The sequence below is a fragment of the Lethenteron reissneri genome, chromosome 33 (assembly GCF_015708825.2).
Source record: "Lethenteron reissneri isolate LAM-NWPU_2019-01 chromosome 33, ASM1570882v1, whole genome shotgun sequence".
Taxonomy (NCBI): Eukaryota; Metazoa; Chordata; class Hyperoartia; order Petromyzontiformes; family Petromyzontidae; genus Lethenteron; species Lethenteron reissneri.
The window spans coordinates 3,008,188-3,034,010 of record NC_083811.1 but is presented as its reverse complement, the minus strand read 5'-3'; the positions used below and the strand labels follow the sequence as shown (position 1 = coordinate 3,034,010).

At 51.1% G+C, this 25,823-nt stretch overlaps 1 protein-coding gene and 1 long non-coding RNA gene across 2 annotated transcripts in view; one reads left to right on the top strand and one right to left on the bottom strand.

Annotated features, from left to right (window-relative positions):
• PTN (pleiotrophin) overlaps window positions 1–23,005 on the bottom strand; it is an 87,287-nt gene extending 64,282 nt beyond the window's left edge. Inside the window, exon 1 of the mRNA XM_061564300.1 lies at window positions 22,842–23,005. The gene's annotated coding sequence lies outside the window, so the exon portion shown is untranslated. The remainder of the gene's footprint in view (window positions 1–22,841) is intronic.
• Window positions 218–4,284, top strand: LOC133350401 (uncharacterized). The gene is made up of 3 exons (XR_009756059.1): window positions 218–342; window positions 1,414–1,495; window positions 4,145–4,284. It is a non-coding gene; the product is annotated as an uncharacterized LOC133350401 (long non-coding RNA).
• Window positions 23,006–25,823: the final 2,818 nt, after the last annotated feature.

Below are 25,823 nucleotides of genomic sequence, written 5' to 3'. Positions count from 1 at the left end.
TGGTTGAAGTTTATTTGCGTGTGGGTGATATGTTTACCTTTCTTGTACTTTACACTACTGTCGTGTTTTTGTACTGTTTGTTGTTGTAACGTTTTTACCGTATACCCCCACTAAACATCTGTGAAAAAGAGCATCATAGCTCATCGGATTCCTCCAGTATAAATACAGATTCTCATTTTGATTTGGATTCGTTGCGATATTCCAGTGCGGTTCTCCAGGTTTTTAACTGCCATTTTGAGTGGCCGTTTCTTCTCTCAAGCTGTTACCACCACGCACTCCTGCGGGCATCTACACGAAGCCCAACTCGAAAACCGCACGTGGATTACAAGCGACAGAGAAACCGTACGTGTTAAATATATGCATCGTTATCGTTACGCTACAGTGTATAAAACCTACGCTTTAAGTTGTCGTTCATGATCGTTGGTAGATTTTGTTGTTGTGGTCAAAATTGGCTTCACAGCTTATTGAGGTCCCTAGTGGCTTTAAGCAGTGGATTTGGCTTGTACAGGGATGTGATGATGGCCGTATCTGCTCGTGCCACGGGCCACAGAGAAATGTTCACAAAGCCGTTTGGCTCTGCTCTGTTTAAATCATCTCAACTCAGGGCCAGTATAAGCACAAACACATTTACAAAAAATAAAAATATTCACAGCTCTTTGTCAACCCACTGTCAGATGAAGGCCTCGCTTCATCTGCGTGGGTCGTGGGAGTTGTTTGACCAAACTTCACTGTGCTGAGCAGTTTAGTTTGGTGACGGGGGCCCGCTGCATTATTCGCCATAGCTGGGAATTGAACCGAGGTCGCGAGGTCACCGGGTTCATAGTGCAGTGGGCACACCACGAACTAGACTATAATTCTGTACTTCATAGTGGAGTGGGTAGATTGTAGACATGTGAAATGGCAGTGAAAATCTTGAATTTAATTAATTCTTCAAAATAAAAAAGAATAGCACGTTGCACTCTGAACGGGCGACATGAGTTTGATTGCCTGCCACGGCTAACATCAGCAGCGAGCGATATCTGAACCAATCATAGGAAGCCCCCTTTACCATCCTGCACCGAGCAGCGCAGTAAAGCATGGCCAAACATCTGCCATGGCTAACATGGCTTAGGAAGGCCATTATCCAGCAGTGGGTTGACAGAGGGCTATACACGCAGAAATAGAATCACGAGCCTCATTGAGGATTTCCCTGGCCAGTAAACAGTGTTTGTGATTATTCAAATCTCACGTGTGCTACATAGCATCGGTAAACTGAACATATCTCCCTTTCAAGGAAGGTTGCCAATTTCAACCGAATTCTCAAACGTAACGAATATCCGTGAAGTAACCGAGGCAATTCTCGTGACCTCGCGAACTGCTCCCGTCCGTTGCTGGCGTTTGGTAAATACCTTCGGGATTCCCCGTTATCCGCAGCTCGATCGCCGCGGTCGATTCAGACATCACAGCAACGAGCCACGCGTGGGCCACTCTTCCCGCGCCAGCGCGATTCTTTCAGGTGCCATTTTACCCTTTCACTTAAACGGGATGCGTTCGAGTCTCGCAAGTGCGTGTCACGGAAACGCCGAGTGTCCCCTCGCTGCGCATTTGTTTTTAAACGCAGTGCGGCCAATGCAGCCTCACCCCCGCCCCCCTCTTTGCGCGAGAGTCTGTATTAATAACACGGCCCTGGAAATGGCTTTGGCGTTTTAGCCGTGGCAGAAAAATCAATGGCGTGAAAAAGTTCATAAAGAGAGTGAGAGGCCTAACGCTGCAGAGGTGGCGGTGCTGGGTTTCATTATGGCCAGATATTGACGTTGGGGGGCAGAATCGATACCCAGTGAGTACGCGGCAGAGGTGGGACAAAGTCATTGTTATGCAAGTCCAAGTCGAGTCTGAAGTCATCAAATTCATGACTCGAGTCTGACTCGAGTCCAAGTCACATGACTCGAGTCCACACCTCAGAGGTGGGACAAAGTCATTGTTATGCAAGTCCAAGTCGAGTCTGAAGTCATCAAATTCATGACTCGAGTCTGACTCAAGTCCAAGTCACATGACTCGAGTCCACACCTCAGAGGTGGGACAAAGTCATTGTTATGCAAGTCCAAGTCGAGTCTGAAGTCATCAAATTCATGACTCGAGTCTGACTCGAGTCCAAGTCACATGACTCGAGTCCACACCTCAGAGGTGGGACAAAGTCATTGTTATGCAAGTCCAAGTCGAGTCTGAAGTCATCAAATTCATGACTCGAGTCTGACTCGAGTCCAAGTCACATGACTCGAGTCCACACCTCTGGTACGCGGTGCCTTGGTTATTGGGGGATAATGTGGGGGGGGGGGGGGGGGGGGTTGGCCATAGGAATAGTGGGTGACCTACGGCAATATTCGATGGCGTTTCTGCGGCGAAGCGCTGGCTTCATCCCAAGGCAGGGCGCCGTGGAGTCAGGTGTACAGAATGCGCTGCCTGATGTGGCGCACGTGTGGCACGTCGCAGTGATGCCCGGGGCTCGCCGTGTTACGTCTTCTAATTTGTGGAAAGTCAAGCCCGGCAAAGGGGGGTCGTTGAGAAGTCATCTAACAAACAAACAACCACTCTTACATTTCGTAAGAGCCCCTCGGTGTATTATCAGGCCACGTGGCGCGTTGCTCGGCGTGATGTCTGACGTTTCACTCCACGTGATGGGAGCTTTTTCAGCTACATGCCATAGGCGGGACTATTTAATTATTTAACTTAGCTCCCCTTACATTAATATCGTGCCATTCGTCGGTAATGGAATTATAAGACCAACACAGGCTCCTAATGGATACGGAGACAAAATGGGCTCTTTTATGTATCGCAGTGGCCTGCTATGCAAGGCCATTTAGAAATTATAAAAAAAATCCCATGTGACGCTCGTGCTGAATTCTGTGATTATCAGGTTGTCCCCCGCGCTGTGAATCCATTACCATGGAGATGGAGTGACCACATGCAGGGTGTTTGCAATTCTTGATTTTCTACACGTAACGAAAAAAATTACGCAGAATTTAATTTTTTCAGTGTACATACCAGGCGAGCCATTCGAAACGTTGTCGCTCTTCAAATCGTTTCAGCCTTTCGAAACGAAACAAAAGGAAATGCAGAGCAAGGCACCACGCCGATGGCAAGTTCCTAACAACAGCACACGGCGCTTAGATTCACCTCAGGACAGAACCATGAACGGCACTGGTGCGGAGAGGACGAGGAACGGCGGTGCGGGTGCGTGGCTAACGTTCACTCTGCACGCATTGCGGGGGATCAGCGAGCAGCGCGCAATGCCCGTGGCCCTCGCGCGCGCACAGAGCCCACGCGGCCGATTGAGTGCGGCCAACATTTTATTTGGCGAAGGAAGGAAATGGACCAGAGCCGGACGTCGGCGCCAGGATTTTTCCACCAGCGGTGAACCGAGAGGCATCGCTCCTGCTGCTGCTGCTGCACTAATTGATTAGAGTTCCTCCGCACGGCTCATCATCTGTGCCGGTGCAGAAGCCTGCAAGCTCGTAACGAACGCCTGCAGGTGGCGGCGGTGGCCGGCAATGATCCACGGGGCGAGCCGGCACGGCGAGGGAGCCTAATGTCCTTAACCCCCCACACCCCCCCCCCCCGCCCAGGCATTCGGGGCCCTCTTCATTGTGACTTCCTTTGCCTCCGACTTCAGCTTGTCGGCGTCGCCGCTCGTGGCAAGGAGGCGCATCGAAATATTTCACAAAACCCCCCCCCCCCCGAGCGAGGATCGCCGCTGGCTCCTCGCCACCCGATGGCAGCGCGACGGAGGCATGGGGCTTCGTTTAAGCCAATTGGGAAGCCACTCGAGCATTGCACGTTGCCATCTAGACGGGGAAACTAATTTATTTTGCACTGGTTTTTTTTGTGTTTAGGTTCGTTGTCCTCTCCCCGCACCTCCGATTAGCACGGTTGGCTGCGTACGGCGCGAAATAAGTTCAACATGCATACCTAGGACATGAACATGTAGGCGTAATGCATGCACAATGAATCCCAGACTCGCACTTTAATGTCACCTGTTGTACACACGGCAGGATGAAAGCTGAACGAGCGAGAGGAGGAGTGGCTGAGACGACGGTTTCGTTTTTCTTTTTTTTTGCTAACAATGGTTCGTGAATTATCAACCGTTCGTGTGAATTCCACACGGCAGGGTGATGAACGACAGGGTCGGACGCAGACGAGGACGCGAACTTCCCTCTGCACTCCCCACAGCTTCCGATTCCACGTCCTCCCTCTGCCACCGCCAACACTGCCCGAGTCCCTTCCCTTTCCCCAGCCGTCAAATCCAGACGCAATCAATAAACGTGAGATGCTATTACTGTCCCATTCACGCTTCTTGCCTGTTGGAGGTGGCCCGGGTGCAGCTGTTCCTCGTCCAGACAGAAGTGCGATTCAGTCGAGTGTGCGGTTGAGATGACCGAACACACGAGTGTGTATGTATAATAATGATATATATATGTATCTATCTGCAGTGCGTTTGTCCGTACGTCCGTACGTCAATCCATCCGAAGCTACTCCCCGCTGTGCACGTGTGTGTGTGCTTTTGTACACCTGTGCGCGTGTATGGAAACTGCCAACTATTTTGGTCACATATGTAGTAGGATGGACAAGAACAAGGACAGTAAGAGTACGTTGTTTGGAACGATGGAATGAACCGGAAAGGTAGGAAGGCTTTAAGAGACAATGGCTTGACGATGACGACGACGACGACATAAGAGATTGGTGCCAGACATGGGATTGGATGCTTCTTCGTCAGTCACGTGGCGTAAAGCACAATCGGGATGAATTTGGTGGGGGGCGGGGAGGATGAATTTGGTGGGGGGGGGAGAAGAAGACAATACATATTCAACGTGGGAAATGGTTCAGAGGTCAAGTTTGTGGCACGCCAAAGGCACGTGATCGAACGAGCGGCCAGAGAGAGGGAGCCGGCCGGCCGGCAGAGCGGCCGACGCCGCTGGCGCACGAACACCGTCGGTCGTGCGGCCCTCCGCAGCAGATCCAGCACAGCTTGCGACGCCGTAATAGGCATCGTCCTCGATGAACAAGGCCCGCCCCAAGAGATGTATCTGCGAGTTTAATCGGAACCGTCTGCGGCATGATCATCATCGGCGAACAGGGGCGTGCGAGGAGACTGGCCGATGTGGAGATTCCACGGGAGGCGGTTCTGCAAGAGCTTTGGCGCCTGATAAATCCCATCATTGGGGTTGTTTCGTGACAGATTACTTGCAGATTAAGCTGAAGAGTAAACAACGACCAATTGGGTTGCCTTTTTGTGCTTAGGGCTGCGCAGAATTGGGTTGAAGTCTTGCCACCGATTGCGGGTTTCTTGCCCCTACGTTTGTTTCGACTGTAAAGTTTTGTTTTCTTACGTTGAACTTCTTTCGCACCGTACGCAGACAACCGTGCACATCAGGAGGTGCGGGAGAAGGACAATAAACTAAACACAAAAAGCAGCGCTAAAAGAAATGGGTTTTCAATCTGGGTGTAAGAGTGGCTTCCTAATAAAAGTAGTATTTATTGCAGCGTTCACATTTTTCATTGAGCCTAACACACGCTTCCGTTTCTGATAGTTAAACGGACGTACATCATGGTCAAGAGATATCACCAAAGCGCAGTGGAATAAGACCGTTTATAGCGGGGCAATGACATAACTCATTGTCTGCGGCTACATTTAAATTGATCTGCATGCCGCAAAGGTCTGCAAACTTGCAACAGATCATAAATTGCTTCGCGGGATGAGAGAAACCCATTAAGAGAAAGGTCAATTACTTACTCCCTGGCAGTTGGATGAGTTTAGAACAGAAGTTATTCAAGGACCGCGTTTTCGCGAGTTCAGACTGAAGGGGCACAGGGAAAGTCGGTTTCCTAGTATTGTGTGTGGGGCTTGTTTACATTTTAAATCCCCATAAAAAAACACAGAAGCGGTTTCCATCATAATCTCCATTTCCATCCTGGCAGGCATGTCACTAAGAATATCAGCCGTTCACGTCAACTTTGCCCCACTACCGAGAAGTAGCGAAACAAGCGTGATATTATACAAAAAAAAAACGACGAAATAGAAAAATCACCGTGAGCTTGCACCCACACTGGCTTGCATACATGCAGCTCCCCAAGCTAAGAAAAGAGCGGATGATAACATCTAGGAGTTCATCTTCTTGGTTCTTTCGGTAAAGTCACGTGGAAGGGAAGTAATAAAATAATAAAAATAAAACATAATAAAATAATTCTCACGACGTTTCGGCCACAACGCAAGCAGCCGTCCTCGGGTGAAGACGGACGGCTGCTTGCGTTGTGGCCGAAATGTCGTGAGAATTATTTTATTATGTTTTATTTTTATTATTTTATTACTTCCCTTCTACGTGACTTTACCGAAAGAACCAAGAAGATGAATCCCTGCAGTCACGAACGCTTTAAATCGAAATTTAACATCTAGGAGTGCAATGGGGGGAAAAAAGCTTTTTGGTGGCAGATTTGTGCCAGAAGGGTGCCACGTGTTAAGGAAAAATAAATTGGATTGACTTGGTTGAGTTTTACACTCATAAAGAAGCCTGGCTGTTCGCGCGAGCGGACTGGGTATTATTGACGGTGGTTGCCTAATGGTGTACCTTATTGCGCACGCTCTGGATAAAAATGGCTCCCAGGGTCGCTGCCAAAGTTGTCACGGAAGGGCACTCGCACAAAATAAAAGGGGGGACGGGACAGGAAACCATTGTTGTCACATTGACGACCAACCACTCTCGCCTCCCTCTCTTGAACAACGCTGCAATACGCCACTGCACTGTTACAATGATGATGAAAATCAGTTACAGCTCGCAGTGTCAATCCGCTACTGGATGAAGGCCTCCCCACGTCGCGTCGGTCAAGAGGTTTGTTGGGTCATACTTCGCCGTGCTGGACAATGTGCGTTCCGTGGGCAGGGCGGGTTTTAGATGTCGCTCGCCGTTGTCGTTAACTGTGGCAGGGGGCGTCGAACTTGGGTTTTGCCAGGTTTTCAGCACAGTGTGCTAACCGTTGCATCACTGCTCCACCTCCTCCTGCACTGCCATGTTGGCTGACACGTAAATGTCAATAGTTGAATGAATGAAAAGCTAAATTATTCGAATGTTCAAGTGAAAGTGTGCGCAACACTTGTAATGCAGCAGGAGCCACTCACTTTGACTGGAGGGCCTTTGTCAGTGGTGGAAATTCCAAATCATGTGACAGAGGCCAGTCGATTCGTATGACGACTACCGATGGCAGCCCACAGGCAACGTTTCTCCATCGTTGACATGTGGTTGGAACCATTGGACGAACGTTGGCCCAACGTTCCATGCTCACTGGGTAAGCACGTCTCATTTGATCGATCTGTAAGGATGATGATCTGGGCCAGTGCTCTTCATTGCAAGCCCCACGTGTCACTGGCGGGCCCTGGTGGCCTTGAGTGCGACCTCTGACCTGCAGACCCCCGACAATACACAACATGTGAAAATACCCCCATCACCATCGTGCTGTCAAAAAAAAATAGTTTCAAATGGTGTGGCGGACCCTCAAACCGATGATGTCGTTTCGGCAAAAGTGCCTCCCCCCCCCCTTCCCCACCTCTGGAAATGAGTGTAGAACACTGGTCTGGGCAGATCCCAACTCGAAGCGAGGCGATCGCTACACAGTTAATGTCGAGGGCAGCGCTTTCATCGTGGGGGGGGGGGGGGGGCAGTGGTGCTCCCTCTGCGAGTCACCCATGTGCCTTCAGTTTTGAAGATGTGCGGCGATCGCAGCCCGACCCCGTGGCATACAAGGTCACACCTAGCCGCCCCCCCCCCTCAACCCCGGATCCGAAAGTGATAACTGTGAAATCAAGAGGGGACAATGACAGTTTGTTTCGTGCGGCGGTGTGCCAATTCAGGCAGAGAAAAATGTACTGCAATTATCTCGCCACGACTGTGCACCCATCAGGGTTGAGCCTGATCCATTGACAGTTTACCAGAGAGCATTTGAAATTCAAGCATAGTTCAATGAAGCTGTTTTTTTTATCCCCTCTCTCTCTCTCTCTCCTCTTTCTTCATTTGATCCTCCGCGATTGTGATGCACTGAGGCTGAAATAAACAGCTCCCTTGAAATCCGCTCCGCTCTTCCCCTCCGCAACTTGCCCCACCGTCCCTGCCGTCACCACCGCCCCCCCCCCCACCCCGCCTCCCCCCCCCCACATTCTCCTGACCCCCTCCGCTGTCTTTTCTTATCCCTTGTTTGCATTGTGCAAGGGAATCGCCGTGTGAGGTGGTGGGGTTGGCGAGGTGGTGGCCGTGGGGTTTTGATGGGGCGTGAGGAGGAGAGGAGGGGAGGGGGGGTAGTGCGGATCTACGCTGAGAGGAGGAGGGGGGGGGGGCGCTGTTGGCTCGGCCCTTTAATCCATCACGCTTGTCAGGCTTCTCCAAGGGAGCCTCACGCTGGCTCTTCCTCCTCCGCCGCCGCCGCCGCCGAGCGCAGCGCCTCGTCTGACAGCCGGAGGTCGGCCCCGAGAATTTCCGAGCCCAACAAAGCGCAGATCCATTCCCCCCGTCGGCTTAAAAGAGATCTCCTGCCTCGCCCCTCTTTCCCGTTTGTTACTCTCATTTTGTGTCCACGCGTGTGCGTGCGTGCATGTTCACGCGTACGTGCCCCCTGCGTGTCCACGCGTGCGTGTCCCTGCGTGTCCACGCGTGCGTGTGTTTGCGTGGCTTCCCACATCCTATTTTTGGGGAGCGGTTGTGGCGTAGTTGGTGAGTCTACTACGCCACGAAACCGGTGACCCGAGTTCGATTCCCTTGCACGGCCGACATCAGTGATGAATCTCTGAATCAGTCTTGGGCCTCCCGTGGGTCGACTCAGCCTTAAATGTATACATGGCGCAGTGCGGATAACATCAGAATTGGGGAGATAAAGGCAGCCGGCCGTGGAGCGAACCACCCATCCTCCCGTGTGCCCGTCCAAGCTTAGTAGGTGCTCGCAAACATAACTTTTCCCAACAGTCCGTCAAAGCTATGGGGGGGGGGGTCGACTTTGCCTTTGTCTCCCCGTTTCCGTATGTGTTGCTACTTGAAAAAGCGGCAGCCGCGAGTTCAGGCCTCTTGCAGAATTTGATCAAGTTGCGTGACCACTCAGGACAAAGAGGGCAGCGTTCGTGAAGACTGCATCGTCTTTACGAACGCTGCTGATTTCCCAACGCAAAAAAGGCCCCAAATACGGGATCGCTGCCCCCCCCAACCACCCATCCACCCCCTTTTTATTCGCTCCGCTTAATTCCCAGATGGGTTTTTTTTGGTGGGCATTAAAAGAACGCGCGATAAATAATGCATCGTGTACTCTGCGCAAAAGACGGATAATGTCAATATATTACAACGACACAACAAAGGTCTCCTTCGGTCCACGTGAGCCGTATCCATGAGAGACGGCATATTAGCAGACACCGCTGCTCGCAAGGCCGCACGAATAATACAACATTGTACATGAAGCCATTATGGTATCAATTAATATTTAATTTTACTATTTGTGAGCCATTAATAATTAAATAATTCCAAGAGCAGCTTTGGCCTGCCAGTCATATATATACACAGTATATATGTTCATAGATACATACACACACACATGCGCGCGCATCAATGTTTTCCCACGTCTTGAAAGGTGCCACTGTTGTGGCCATGTGTGGCTTTGGCCAGCATGCCAGCGTTCCCCGAGGCTCTTCTTTTACTCAACACGCAGACAGAAAGGACATCTTTGTTGGCAAAATCCCATCTCCTGCTGCCAAACGTAAAGTATAACCCCCCCCCCATTATGCCCACACATCCTGGCATTAATCTCGAGCGCCGGCACCCCCCCCCCCCGGGGACTTTTGGCCCTTGCAGCAAAGCGGAACGGCGGCCGGGCTTGCTCCCCCCCCCCCGCAACTGCCCCCCGCTGCCAGCGGATTTGACAACTTCGGTTTCCCGAAGCTCGTCGGCCGCCAACCGTTTATACGTCTGCCTCCGTGCCATCCAGGTGCATCGCCCCCACTTAACATCAAGAGGTGGACATCCCCCATGATCCCCCGTCGTCGTCCCCCTCCCCGTTTGACCACACGTCCGGTGTGCGTGCATACAACGACGGCGCGGGTCCCTGAAGCTAAGTCGTGACTCATATCATAATAATCATAATCGTCCTTGATATCCAGGAGGGCCTGCCGATTATCAGGACCACTCTGGAGGGTCCTGCGTCATTGGGACGTTTGGTTAGTTCCGGTTAATTGGTGCTTGGTTTCGTGTGGGAGGAAGCTGGAGCACCCAGAATTAAAAAAAAAAACATGCAAGACATAATAGGGATGAAGCGGTGTAATGATGTGTCGTTTATTTACACTGTGAACCTGCCGGCCAAAGTTTGATTATCAGCCGTGGCTTACGGCTAACATTAGCGCCGTGTGATATCGCAAAGGAAACCAGTCTTGCCCCTTGCCCCACACCAATTGTTGCCCTGCCAGATACTGGCCATCGCACACGCCCCACAACATCTGGTGTATTCGCAGTGAAATCTCCTTTCCCAAGTGTCAAGGAGACTCTAACCCTGCTTAGCGTCAGAGATCTGACGACAGCGAGCGCATCCCCTGCGATCTGGTCACAGCTGCCTCTAAATGTAGAGAACACCGCTCAGATGGAAAAGTCATCGCTGATCCGAGGGCCTGAAAAATAATACTTTGGGTCACACTGGCCAGCATAAATGTGACCCAGACTGATAATATCTCATACGGGCGAAGGCTCCAGGGTGGGTCTCGATGACATCCAGACGCAACATGTGCACGCGAATGAATTGAACGTTTTTTCTCTGCTCAAAATGTAAAATGCCCACCTATAACGAGTAATTAAAAAAAATGCACAGCTAATCCACTGCTGAATGAAGGCTGTTTGACCATACTTCACCATGCTGGTCAATGCGGGGTTAGTGATCGGGGGGGGTGGGGGGAGAGAGGGTTAGCCCAGGACCGGTTCATATGTCACTTGCCACTGGTGGCAACCGTGGCCAGGAAGCAAGCTCGGGTCGTTGGGTTTGTAGCATGGCATGCTAACCACTGCACCACCATTCTATTCCCTTGTATCAGCCGGCATTTCCGAACTACTGCACGACGTTAAGCAGGAAATGAGGATTAACTTAGCGAGACGCTGGATTTAAAATCTAAATATATATTTTCTCAAGTTCACAACAGAGGATTTGAGTTCGTTATGGGCAACACAGTAATAAAACATTCATAGCAACTGCGTGAAGAGGCTTCAGACAGGAACCATCATAATAAACGTGAAATGTGCAAGATGCACGAGTTATAAGCCAATTTTGGCTCATCGCCCTATGAAGCTGATTGTGTAATTACCAGCGAAACGTCGAACTCGACTTGGTAATGCTGTGTGTTTACTCTCCAAAGCACCGGTGTGCTGAAGTAACGACCGATTGGCACGTTCTGTTTACGTGACAAATCTTCCTACGTGGCTGTGGCGGGTGGTGGAGGGTTTACCGACACATTTATGTTTACGCGATCTAACCCAAAAAACAACAACCCTTTACTCTCGATGCACGAGTTGTCGTTGAAACAACACCACGATCATATGCGTCCGAGTAACCGTATCTCAGCGCGCAAGATTACCACCGCTCCCATCGGGCCATCCACACCCACGCACGATCCGTCTCCTCGACACGGACAAGCGACCGCGCACAAAGCCGAGGGCCCCGTTGCCGATGTCGTCGCTGCGACGAGAGAGCAAGAACTGCGGCAACGCCGTTGTCTCAAGCGACTGCAGTTTGCCGCGTCCCTTGCCGATGTTTGCCAAAAGGCGAGGGGGAAAGGGTGCAGCCCTGGAATTTCTTCTGCACCGCACCACTTTGGGTGGAAGGGCCGCCACTCGAGGGCGGCTCCGGAGGGTACTTGACCGACTCTCCCACGCCAGGGCCACACGTGGGAACCTGACGATTGACCGTTTACGCATTTATGTTTCTGGGTGGACAGATGCGTGGGGGTGGCGGTGGAGGAGCGGGCGGGTGGGTGGCCGGGAAGGATTTCAGAAACTTGCAACCCATTTTTTTAAGTGTCACGTCGTGAGAAATAATGGAATCGGCAAACCTCCGGATTGCCACTCCGGTGTGTTAACCATTACAACCGCTGCGACAGCATCCCTTAGTCTTTGCAACAACAAAAGGAATGGAGGTTTGGACTTATACATAGAATTCTAACCCCCCCCCCCCACTCTATTGCTGTAATGACCTCAATTATAAGCAGAGTTTGGGGTGAAAAGGCAAAGTTAACCACAGGGTTAATTAGGGCTTCTTAACAGCTCTTTACTGCGGGCCGGCATAAAGCACTTTACTACTGGGCTATTGGACAGAATGCGGACGATGCAGCTACGAACCTATTAGCACCGGCACCCTCCCTCCCATCTCCTAATACGCTTGGACGCCCCATTCTTGTGTCCCACAAGGCACCGAGGCGACTTCCCTGGGTGGCCCCCGCCCGTAGCTGAATGCTCACGGCGCAGACATTGTCCAGAAAGCGAGCCAACGGCGCACAGCACGGGCCCACCTTTAGAATCCCAAAGCGTCGTGGCAGACGATGACGCGCAGGTCAATGCACGCGCCCCCGCGTGTGACTCCAGCCTGGAACAGCTCAGAGTAAAATACAAAATACTTGGGTATTTCTAAATTCATCCTTCTCTGGTAAATGGATTAATTGTGACGATTGATGGCCATGATAATTTTTTTTTACCATTTCCTCGATTGTATTCTTTCTCATTATTTGTGTGAAGATCGATTCTTTCACGTACAATCGATGAATCGATACATCGGGACTTGCCTCAGGACCCCCCCCCCCCCCGATCATCAGTCATGAGTTCACATCTCGGCCAAGGTCAACTCAGGTCTCATCATCTCCCGGGGTCAGTATAAGGAGGATCACTTGGTATGAAGTTACCAGAGGCTGTCATATAGAAAGACTAGTACCTTCCATGGGAATGTGGAATTTGCAAGTGCCTCACGATGGGCAACAGAGATGATCAACTTTTCAGTCTAAATTTTAGACCTTAAAAAAAAAACACATTTAAATCGGAAATGCCCTTTTTATCACAACGTCTGCAAACGTGCACTTCACTGCAACAATCATTTGTCAGTTTATATTCTGCCCGATTCCACCTTTATGTAAACGTCAGCCTTGTAATCCGCGCCCGAACATGAACGATGTCAGTCCTGGCTGTGCTTCGAGACCATCTCCTGGCCAGAGGGTGTAGGGGCGGGGGGGCTTATTTTAATAGCGGACGATGGGCGGCCTGCACGGCAACCCGGCGAAAGAATTTCCTCGGACACGTAGCGCCGTCACAGCCATTTCATAGCAATGGGCAGATTATAACAAAGTGGCTGAAAGACGCGCGACGGATATTTCTGTGCGCGCCGGGCAGCCTTGAAGATCGTAATCTGACAAGATGTGAAGGTTTTTCGCATTTACAGCACCGCTGCCCACGGTCATGCGTGATTTGCTCAGGCCGTCCCCCAAATAAAGGATGTGTGCAAAGGACAGATTTGGAAAGCCCCTTTGTCAATCCACTGCTGGATGAACGTCTTGCCGTAACGAGCGAGTCATACGGGTTGTTCGATGATATTTTTGCTGGTCAGTGGGAGTTAGTGAGGGGTGTGGGGGGAATTGGTTCAGACGTCACAGAAATTCTAGATGGGAAAGAAATTGCAGAGAGAAAAATAGAAGCTCCGTAATTCGTGACTTCGCTGCACGATTTGATAAATTGTTTCAATTCAGTCACGATTGTATGAAAACATTATTGTCCTATTGCTGTTGAAAAGTAAACGAAGCCCCTCCAATGGCTGCAGGGTTAAGGTGAAATAATTACACAAGACATGCACAGCTTGAAAATGATCGACACTTACAGACTATCAGTTTTATTTGATGGGTGGATGAGGAATGCATCGTTACATGCGTCACAAAAATACGATAACCATTCCATTGAAACCAAATTGGTGATTTACTTCGGCCTCTCAATAACTTATCCACTTTTTATAAATTCAGGGTGAAAAAACCCAAATCGAATGACTTGGAGACGGTGTATCCAACAACTCCACCACAGTTGCAAGATTTGGCAGCAACATGATTGAGTGGGCACACTTCCGATAGGAATTGTGCAGATATATATAAAACAAAATAATAAACTTTAATGTGTTTTTAAACTTCAGCTCGAAATTTGAATTTCGCAACGCAGATACGGATCTGGAATTTCAGATGGGGCGAGGAATCACTTGGCCGGAAAATCACACGGTGCACATTTCTAAACTATAATCTCGATAAAAACTCACCACTTTGTTATCATTCCCATGCGAAGCCACTGATTTGCGATCACGTCTTGGTCACGGAAGGCCGATCACACAGGGAACCGTTTGGGCCCTGCCACGCTGGGCTCCGCGCACGCCCGCGAAGGGCGTTTGCGATTGGTTACCACAGAACTGGCTGGAATCTGTGTGTCTGCAGTGCAGCGACGATTGACCCGAACTATAATCTCTGAAAAAGGAGACCTCAATCTTGGCTTCTAAAATAAAACACAGCCATAATTGTCCCAAGGTAGGCTGCTGGGGCTCGCTGTGTCTGTGGAGAGTGATTGCTGCCAGACACGTGCACGGAGACCAGCATTTTTTTTGTCTCTAAAAATGCAGTTTTCTCACAGCGAGGGCCAAATATGGTGATAAAATAAGATGCGTTTTAGCCTCCAATTTTTGCTTTTTAATTTATTTATTTTGCAGTATAGGTCTTTTTCAAAGAGATTATTTTAATGATTTCTTTTTTTCAGTAAAGCAACGGTTATTTACTTATCTTAAATTTAGCAGCAGAATACATTGACATATTGGCTGCATTGGTTTTTGCAGTCGCGCGGTATGTCTATTAAAACAGATCACGGAGCTACGTAGCAACAGAGCGATACGATACTGCCCGCGTGAAATATGTTCAAACAACCCCCATTACTGACTGACGGAGGCATTGAGTAGCCCCTAATCGAGCAGTAGATTTACATATGGGCTGCTATTGATCACACGTATAGTTATATGATCATTATAAGTTACGTTACATTGTAATGGCCTGTGGTCTTGCACTATAATGGACCAATCTCAAGTCAGAATAACACGACATGACACCAGGCTTGCTTTGTTCCGTTCGAGATGCCCTAACATCCGGCCCCCATGTCGAAACATTTGAATCCTCCGCAAGTAAAATAATCCTAATTATTATACAAATAAACATTGACAGGACAGCTCTTTGACAATACACTGCCGGATGAAGGCCTCTCAACACCGCGTCAGTCATGGGCGTTGTCCTACCATACTTCACCACACGCCAGAGGTCGCAACCGGGTACCCGATACCCGTACCCTACACGATACCCGGCTACCCGTACCCGGCCGGGTACGGGTACCCGTTTGCGACCCTGGTGCGGCCGGGTACGGGTAGGCCGTGAGTCACCGGTGAGTAACCGTTTGTCACTCATTTCGGGTAGGGTACGGGTAGCGTACAGGTACCCGGGTACCCGTTTGCGACCCTGGTGCGGCCGGGTACGGGTAAGGAATCAAAACCCGTTTGCGACCTCTGCCACACGCTGGTCGGCGTGGGCTCGAGAATGTGGGGGCTTCCAAGGCCGATTCGGATACCACTTGCCACGGCTGGAGATCAAACTCAGGTCGATGGCGTTAGTCGCGTGGTGCACGAATCTCTTGCACCCGGCAAGAAAGAAAAACACTCCACGTGGTGAACAAGCAACGAACGCGGAGGAGAGTGAGTGCGGCATAAGATGTTTCACAAGTGACGCTGATGTCGCTGCGATCACTCGCACCTAAAGGCTGGAGTTGGGTCCCTGTGAGCATGTGCAAAATGTTGTGTTAAAAGAGATATCGCAGTTGTCCTTGAAACGAAATAAGATTTCGATGTAAAGCTTTTCGTGACTGCAGGGATTCATCTTCTTGGTTCTTTCGGTAAAGTCACGTAGAAGGGAAATAATAAAAATAAATATTTATTATTAAAAGAATAAAAAATATTTATTATTAATTTCTTATTTCCCTTCTACGTGACTTTACCTAAAGAACCAAGAAGATGAAATAAGATGCTTTAAACGGCATTTCCTCTCGCCCAAATGCAGCACCGTTGTCATCTTGCACACTCCCAGCTCACCAGACACCAGTGACCTATAGCTCTCCGTGCCTCCCTCATTTAATCGACAATTATAAATCAAGAGGCCACAGCGTTCGTCACAGCAATGCAGCAGCAGCAGCAACAGGAGGCTACGAGTTTATTCTCAATCGCTCCACAGGCCGAGACAATGTCAGAGACCCACACTGTTCTGCTTTGGCCAGGGATGTAGCGAGCGAACAAGCACGTCACCAATTTTCGCGAATTTTCTAATCTCTCGACAGACGAGACCAAGACATTGTATGCACCCCACCCCCCTCATTTCGGCGGGCTGGAACGACCTCTCTCACTCAGCACCAGTCATCGTCCCGCCCCCCGGTTCACATGTTGCATAGCCCATGGTCGCAAATGCACTTAGGGAAAGCCTGCACTCCAAAACAATTTTCAGAAGAGCCACATCTCTTGGTGGGGAGCGAGTGGGCACCCAAGCACACGGCTTGCAATCTCACCCCCCCACCCACGCCCAACACAACTTTCTTACCTCGCAAGCAAATGTTTTCTTTGCTTAGTAAGTGCGTGGAGGAACAGTTCGGAATATTTATCCGTATTCTCCGAACAGATCTCTTGCCAGATGGCGAAACCCACGTTATGTGTGGGTGGGGGTGGTTTGGGTTCCTTGACAAAACAAGAAAATAAGCGTCTCGCTTGTTCTCCAAACAAATTATTTTGGCTTACAGCGGGTCGAAAGATACGAAACATATGTGCTCTGCCCGTTGTATGTTTGTTGAGCAAATAGCCAAAACATGGAGTGGTGCTGTCCGCGTTTTCATCGGTAAGCTGCAGCTGAGCTGGAAATGCTCGTACGATGATAAATATATTAATCGTATTCAGCACTGCCAAAAAAATAAGATTCTCTCGTATTGTAACTGTTGAATGCATTTAGTCATTTTAAAAGTGCACCGGATTATGTTTTTCATAGAAAAAATTGGCATCACTTCGTGGCTATTCTTCATGTCATTGTACTGCTCCGTGAAATACACTGCATATGGATAATGATTGTACAGACTAAATCCCTAGATAGATCGAATTCTCTGTAGTTATCCATTTTAATGCGCAGATGATTTAGAGGAATGCGTCATCCGTAGAATCGTATCTACCTGCGTGGAGCTATACGTCTTACACCTCTCTTATGCATTGGGATTATCCGGGAACTCCTGTTTCCTACCACGTGCAAATCACTGCAACTGCCCAAATATCCCAGTGCAGGGACCACCAGAATAATAGTCTTGAGACTCAACAATGCTTTCGTGCCTAAATCAACAACAAAACAATTACTATCCTTCCAATGTGTTTTAGGTTTCTACCTCGTATTGTTCGGCATGTTGTCCGACGTTGTTGCTCCACGTGTTGGGAGCTTCTTCAGGAACTGCAGTTTCCTTCCATATGGCCATCGCTAATTATTAGAATTGGCCAAACGTTCTGAATGCAGGAAACGGAATGCAAAAAATAGTTTTGAGACCCAGTGCATTGAGCTGCTGAAGCTGTTCCCAGCACGGCGGTGGAACCCCTCGCAGTGGAGTCATTATTAACGTGACTGTGGACTTCACTTTGTGAATCGACTGCAGCAGCAGCAGCAGCGGCGAGGATGCATGCCGCAAAACAAAAGCTCCGCTTTGAAAAGGGGGAATTTTTGTGAAGGGTGCATCATCGCAAAGACGAGCCGACGGTCGAATTTGAGCGGGCGAGGCTTGAGTGGCCCCCCCTGGGCGAAACCCATCGCAGGCAAGCGCTGCCGTTGCTGCCTCCGCCGCCGCCGCTGCTCCTCCTGTTGTTGTTGTGACCCCTGTGCATTAGGCAGTCGTTTGGCTTTGTTATCTGCCATTAATCTCGAGCGTCAAATATCAATGAATTAATTCATGGCGGGACCAAGGCCTGCCACCGGGGGAGCCGATGTCTCACGGCAAGAGAACTTAGCGGCGTTCATCGACTGTTCGCAGCCCTAACTAAGCCGGTTTGGGAAAATCCCACATTCCTATTGATGGGCGAAAGTCTCAACAAGTAGATGATCTGCAATTGCTTGCTCATGTTACTGCTGGCAGAAGGGCGTCCGCGAGAGGGCAAAATCCAGAGAGTCATCCTAGAGGGCCGCTTCTTGGAAGAGGTGGGGGTACCCACACTTTACCCCATCGCGCGCAACCTGCCGATCCACTTACCGTTGTGTGCTTATATATATTACCGAACCCATCTTTTTTTTATATATTTTTTTTATCAGGCAAGTCCCACTGAGCTATATAGCTCTTTTTCAGAAGCGACCTGGCCACAAATGATCGCTCAATGAAGTGGCTTACCGTGTGGAAATGTATAGCGGGAGGGAAAACCCGGAGGGACCCAGAGAAAAATCCACGCGACCACGGGGAGAACATGCAAACTCAAAATATACAGCAGGCGTCAGGGTCAGGATGGAACCCACGACTTCCTGTATACCGGGCGACGTAGTTAACATCTCGCCACCGTGGAGAGAGTTGCGGGGGGGGGGGGGAGAGCAGAATTGGGGGGAGGAGCGGGGAGTTGATAAACGTACCCCATTGTCATTGTTCCAATTGGCCGCCGCGTGCCGGGAGTAGAATGAACCGAACCGGTAAACAATTAACCGAACCGGTAACCTCAGGCGCGTCCTCGCTGTTACACCCCCTTCCCCGCCGGCTTCGGGAAGCACTTTAGAGATTCCTCGTGACAAGTCGCGGAGAGCGAACAGGCGTGCTTGGCACCCACACACGCACGGGGAAGATCGTCGGTCAACGTAATTGGACGTTGACAATAGACGTTGACAATAGACGTTAATTGACAATAGACGTTAATTGAAAATGGACGTTAATTGGTAAACCAACGCGCCACTGCCTCGGCAGCCGGGGGGGGGGGGGTTGTGGGGGGGGGGTTGTGGGGGGGGGGGGCACCTGCGCGTTCATTAAGGGGGAGTTTTGGTCACGGACGGGTGGATCGCGAGACGCGAGTGACCACCCACAACAAGACACGGGCACACAATTCAAACACTTGCACCGCCCCCTCCCCCGCGCCCATCAGCTGAAGAGGAAATCGTTCCTCCGGTAAACACGCGGCGCAGACGCTGGAAACTGTTGATTATAATTAATGAGATAATAGATCACGAGGTTTCGATCGCAACACAAGCAATCGTCACCAGGTGGGACAACCACAGCAAGAAAAAACTGCTGAAGTAGCTACTTCAGAAGTATTTTTCTTGCTGTGGTTGTGTTGCGATCGAAACGTCGTGATCTATTATTTTTCTACCTTCGTGACTTTACCGAAATAACCAAAGCGTATGGATTCCTGCAGTCACGAAAGCTTCAAATCAAGATATAATTATTGAAGTAATTGCAACGCCCCACCACCCACCCCAGCATGCTTTGCAAGTCAAGATGACATCGTCAATCCAGCTGCGCAAATCTACCGACTGTCACACATTTATACATCGCGACCTCGACAGGCTGGGCTCGTGCAGTGAAGGTGGGTGAGTGGTGGGTGAGTGGTGGGGGGTGGGTGAGTGGTGGGGGGTGGGTGGTGGGGGGGAGGGGGGGAGTGGTGGGTGGGTGAGTGGTGGGTGGGGGTGCCCACAATATATGGTCGTATTCGTACCCAAAACCCCGTCATCTCCATGAAGACCGAGCGTCAAGCCCAATCGCTACAGCTTACGTTATCATTGTTTTGTGTGCGCTCAGGCAATCAGTAACCCGTCGGGGGCACAAATAGTGCGAACACCACAGCGAGGCGTGAACGCAAGCACCGCTAAAGGGAACGGAGTCCGCGTGGGAGCGGTGGCGCCGTGGAGGGCAGCAAGAGACGGGGGGAGGGCAGCAAGACACTGGGGGTGGAGGGCAGCAAGAGACGGGGGGGTGGAGGGCAGCAAGAGACGGGGGGGGGGGAGGGCAGCAAGAGACGGGGGGGAGGGCAGCAAGAGACGGGGGGGAGGGCAGCAAGACACTGGGGGTGGAGGGCAGCAAGAGACGGGGGGGTGGAGGGCAGCAAGAGGGGGGGGGGGGAGGGCAGCAAGAGACGGGGGGAGGGCAGCAAGAGACGGGGGGAGGGCAGCAAGACACTGGGGGTGGAGGGCAGCAAGAGACGGGGGGGTGGAGGGCAGCAAGAGACGGGGGGGGGAGGGCAGCAAGAGACGGGGGGAGGGCAGCAAGAGACGGGGGGGAGGGCAGCAAGACACTGGGGGTGGAGGGCAGCAAGAGAGGGGGGGGGAGGGCAGCAAGAGACGGGGGGGGAGGGCACAGAGACGGGGGGGGGGAGGGCAGCAAGAGATGGGGGGGGGAGGGCAGCAAGAGACGGGGGGGGAGGGCAGCAAGAGACGGGGGGGGAGGGCAGCAAGAGACGGGGGGGGGGAGGGCAGCAAGAGAGGGGGGGGGAGGGCAGCAAGAGACGGGGGGGGGAGGGCAGCAAGAGACGGGGGGGGGGAGGGCAGCAAGAGACGGGGGGGGAGGGCAGCAAGAGAGGGGGGGGAGGGCAGAGCAAGAGACGGGGGTGGGAGGGCGACAGCAAGGACGGGGCGGGAGGGCAGCAAGAGACGGGGGGCGAGGGGCAGAAAGAGACGGGGGGGGAGGGCAGCAAGGAAGTGGGGGGGGGGCAGAAGCAGACGGGGGGGAGGGGCAGAAAGAGACGGGGGGAGGGCAGCAAGAGATGGGGGGGGAGGGCAGAAAAGAGACGGGGGTGGAGGGCAGCAAGAGGACGGGGGTGGGAGGGCAGCAAGGAGACGGGGGGGAAGGGCAGCAAGAGACGGGGGGGAGGGCAGCAAGAGACGGGGGGGGGAGGGCAGAAAGAGACGGGGGGGAGGGCAGCAAGAGACGGGGGGGGGGGAAGCAGAAAGAGACGGGGGTGGAGGGCAGCAAGAGACGGGGGGGAGGGCAGAAAGAGACGGGGGGGGAGGGCAGAAAGAGACGGGGGGGGGGAGGGCAGCAAGAGACGGGGGGGGGGGGGCAGCAAGAGACGGGGGGTGGAGGGCAGCAAGAGACGGGGGTGGGGGGGGGGCACTGCCAGGCTCGTGGCGTTTCTGGGCGGCGTGGAGACGCGGTCGGAATTTTTTCTGTTCACGATGCGCGGTTATCTTCTTTTTTTATTTAAATGAAGTTCGCAATTTATTTTGGTTACCCCCGCCGCCCCTCCTCACCCCAACATACCCTCTCTTATTATATGCGGGGTTGGTGGGGAGGGCACGGTAGAACCACCCACGTGTTACATCGAGGACAAACTATACAGTTATACAACACGCGAAACAAAACGAACTCAGGGTCTTAGTGGGGGGAAAAAAATCGAGGCGATCACCGCCTTCGATGCTTAACCGTACGCTGGGAAATCGATCCCAGGGCGCTGGAACATCACAGCGCAAGTGCTGCGCTAACCACTGCGCCAACCGCTCCCCCGTTTCAGTGAGGGAGGGAGGTAGCGGGGAGGACTATCTGAAGAGGAAACTTGAGATAGGCAAGCAGGAGCGCACGGCCGATAAAAGGAATCGATTCGCATGATAGATGGGCATCATTGATCCTCACCACGCCGATCCTATGTCCAACGAGCCGAGCACTGATCGATGAAGGGGAGTGATACAAAAAACAACAAATACGCTCTCAATAATCTTCACAATCGTCGAAGTAACTTCGCAAGCCGCGTGCACGCACAACCAGAAGACATGCCGCGCTCAATACACTTTACGCAAATGCGTAAAAAGTTGAACTAAACTTTCAAGACGGCATTACCTCACGCCCAAATGCAGCACCATTGTCATCTTGCACACTCCCAGCTCACCAGACACCAGTGACCTATAGCTTCCCGCTGCCTCCCTCATTTAATCGACAATTATAAATCAGGAGGCCACAGAATTCGTCACAGCAAAAACTATTTTTTTGCTAAAGTATACGAACGGTACACGTGACATTGTTAGTGCTCGACTCGGTGTGTGCACACACAAACACACGCACGCACGCGCGCGCGCAAAGTCGAGAAGAATCCCAGCAGCGAAACTCGCGGATAATGAAGCAACGCGACCAGCAACGAAAGTTGTCGGGAAACTTGTTGCGCGCGACGCGCTGCGCCTGCGGTGAAAGGAAGGGGTCGACTTTTCTCTCCGACTTTGAAGTGCCGAGCGAGACGTTTCTTCAAGACACCTCAAACCCTTGTACTCCTTGCGGGGACGCATCCACGACGGTAGATGGCTATCGAAGTTTTTTTGGTTTTTTTTTACCCACCAAATTGGAAGCGGGTGCCCATAAAAAAATAACGAACACAACCAAAGTCACATTGTCTCATAGAAAAAAAGTTTGTGGTCACCTGAAAACTCCCCCCCCCCCCATTCTGCTCTGCCTGGGGGAGAGGCACGTACAAATCACAGCAGACCTTTATTAAATCCACTGCTGGATGGATGCCCCCCCACCTCACGTCGTGTCGGTTGTGGGAAGTTGCTCGACCATACTTCACCACTTTGGTCAGTAGTGCGGGTTGGAGAAGTGGCGAGGGTGGGAGGGAAACAGTTTGTGCAGAACTGCTTCAGAATTCAGATATCACGAGCCACTGATGTGAGCCGTGGCCGGGGCATCGAACTCCGTCGTTCTCATACATACATACATACAAACAAAGGAGGGACACGCAACAGAAGGAGAAAGACGCCGAGCGAAGCGAACATGAGGTTTTAAACAAAGGTCACTCACTTGTTGATGTTTGTGATTGAGTCGAATGAGCCCTCTCTCAACGCGGGAGTGTCACGTTCTTTCGACGTCTCCTCGGGTGCGGCGCAGAGCGGAGTGAGTGTGCGAGAGTGAGTGAGTGTGTGAGCGTGTGTGTGCTCGTGGGTGCGTCACCGAGGCCTCTACACCCCCCCCTCACTCACTCACCCACACCCACCCAACCAGCCAGCCTACCACTTACCCCCTTACCCCAGCCAGCCTTTCTCTCTCTCTGTGCACCCCCCACCCTTCCACCGTTTACCCCCTGTGCCCTCCCTCCCTCTCCTCCTCTCCTCACCCTCTCCTCACCATACCTCGCTCGATGCTCCGCGCCTCCTCCGTGCCAAGCCGCGCTTAATCCCGCAAGACGCGAGCGCACTGCTTCGGCTCATAGTGCTGCTCAATGTGTGCGCGTGTGCACTCGACTCAGCCACACGCGAGTTACCTGGTGCGGTGCGTAAACATCGCCACTTGGGAGACAAAGGCGGCCGGGCGTGGTGCTGGCCCACCCACCCCCTCGTGTGCCGTGCCGGACTTCATAGGTGCTACTCGCTAATAGCACTTTCCTCAACAGTCTGTTACAGGCTATATGGGATGATCTTTGTCTTTGTGTCTATATGCAATATATTGTAAATGTGTTGGTCTTTGCTCTGTCCACTGCTGGATGATGACGAAGACCTCTTCCTCGCGCCGTGCGGGTCGTGGAAGTTGTTTGATCGAACTTCGCCACTGCGCTGGAAAGGATGACATGAGACTGGTGACACCATACAGAAGACTGGAGAAATCTGATGAGCAATGAAGCTCTTTTTGCCCACATATGTCCAATATTGGTGAGTCAGCGAGTCAAGGGAACGAACGCACTTGGAGCGATGAGATCAACTCCATGTGCAGGAGCGATCTGGACTGTGGCGTGGGAGGTTAAATATCGACGAGGTGACGACTGGCACCTCATCGCTAATCTCATCCACCGGCCATCATCCTCTATTCTATCCATCACGCGTCCGGCCCAAGCTCACTCACTTGGGTGCCACGGTGGCTAGGAGATGTTCACTGCCTCGCCTGGTATGCAGGAGTACGTGGGTTCGATCCCGACCCTGACGCCTGCTGCTGTATATTTCTCCCCCGTGGTCGCGTGGATTTTTCTCTGGGTCCTCCGGGTTTACCCTCCACATTTAGAAACACGTGTTTAGAGTATTTGGCTGCTGTACATTTCCACGCGATAGGACACTTCGTTGAGCTATCATTCGTGGGCCAGGTCGCTTGTGAAAAATATCTATACAGCTTAGTGGGCCTTACCTCGTGAAATAAAAATAGTTGTTTTAGTAGTTTCATTTCACAGTTACTATGACGACGGTGTCTAATAATCTTGACTTAAAGCTTTAGTGACTGCAATAATTCATATCATTTGGGCCTTTCGGTAAAGTCATGTAGATAGGTTCAAAGAAGACTACCGCTTGTGTTGCGATCGAAACGTCGTAGTTTTTTGTTTGTTATGTTCTTTGAATGTATTTACGTGACTTTACCGAAAGACCCAAAGAAGGCGATGTCGAAAACTTTAATTTTCTCTCTCAGCCGCTTGGTCCACCGTGATGGTGGGGACATTTTTGATTGCTAATCATTATGATTTAGATTATGTCCTTGCATCAGGTGAAAACATCTCAAGGAGAGTTCAATAAAGGAGGGCTGCTGTGCCCTAACTCGTTTCCCGCGTACGGTGCGAAAGAAGTTCCACATACATACAAACATACGAGTACACGATACGGTTGCGCACTCATAAATACCACGTGATTGTGCGCCACTGCCAAAACGGTGGCCAGTTGTCACTTGTCTCGATGACGTAGAATGCGTATTTACGAGGGCGAGGATTTGGTGGTGGTGGGGGGGGTGGGGTCAGCGGAAGATTTACCCAGCTAATCTGCGCCGCTGAGTATCCACACTCAAATCCCTCGTGCCTGCCTCGCCTCTTCCGCTCCTCCTCCTCTGCCTCCGTGTTCCACAAGTTCAGAGGCGACACGAGCCGGGGGAGCCTGAGGCTGCGGCATGCAGCGCAATCTGCTTTACACGTCGTGAACGTCGAGTTGGCGGCATCAAATATGAAGCCGCGATTTCCGAATCGGGCTTTGGGGACCCCCGGGGTTTGTCAAGGCACAATGTGCACACGGACACACTGTGGCACATTGTGGCACATTCGACTGCAGTCCATGAGCCCGTGCAGAGCGGATTTTTCACTCGTCGGTGCCAGCCAAAATTCGGCAGAGCTTTTAAGCCGTTCCAATGTCTGCACGTGGCCACTAATAGTGAACTGTGATAACCGCGTGTTACGAATGGGTTATCACATAATTGACTCCGATTTGCCATGTAAATCGGGATCTTTATTTAGACTGCAGGAGGAGGAATCCTGTGAGCTATGAAGCTCTTTTTCACAGATGTCAAATGTGGGCGGATAGCAAGTTGCAAGTTACGACAGCAAAATAAACACCAATAGCCACTACGATAAAGTTGTCCTACCCAAGGTGGCTGATCAGGCCCATGGACTAGAATGATTACTGGGCTTCCAACTCACGTTTTTATTTTTATTTCGAGTAAGTGTCGTGTATTCAATGCCAAATGCCCTACAAATAATTGTGTTGACGGATAAAAATGTGTACATTCTTAAAAAAACACAGTATCCAACTTGCACACAGGATGATAGTTTGATTAAATGCATTTAGGAAGCCGTTAATGAGTCTTAAGTTGAAATACGCCACACCTGACATATTTCATAAAATCGGTGATAGATCTTAAAAATAAATCAGCTCAATGTGATGGATTTCACCCAATCACAATAAGGTTGCTATTGTTTTAACAACGCAGAGATCACAGACCACAAACGTCTTTATTGACCATTACAGAATAACGATTCTGTAAGTTACTCGATTTGTAATAATACATTAGATATTAATTATACGAGTTTGGCTCTCCTACATC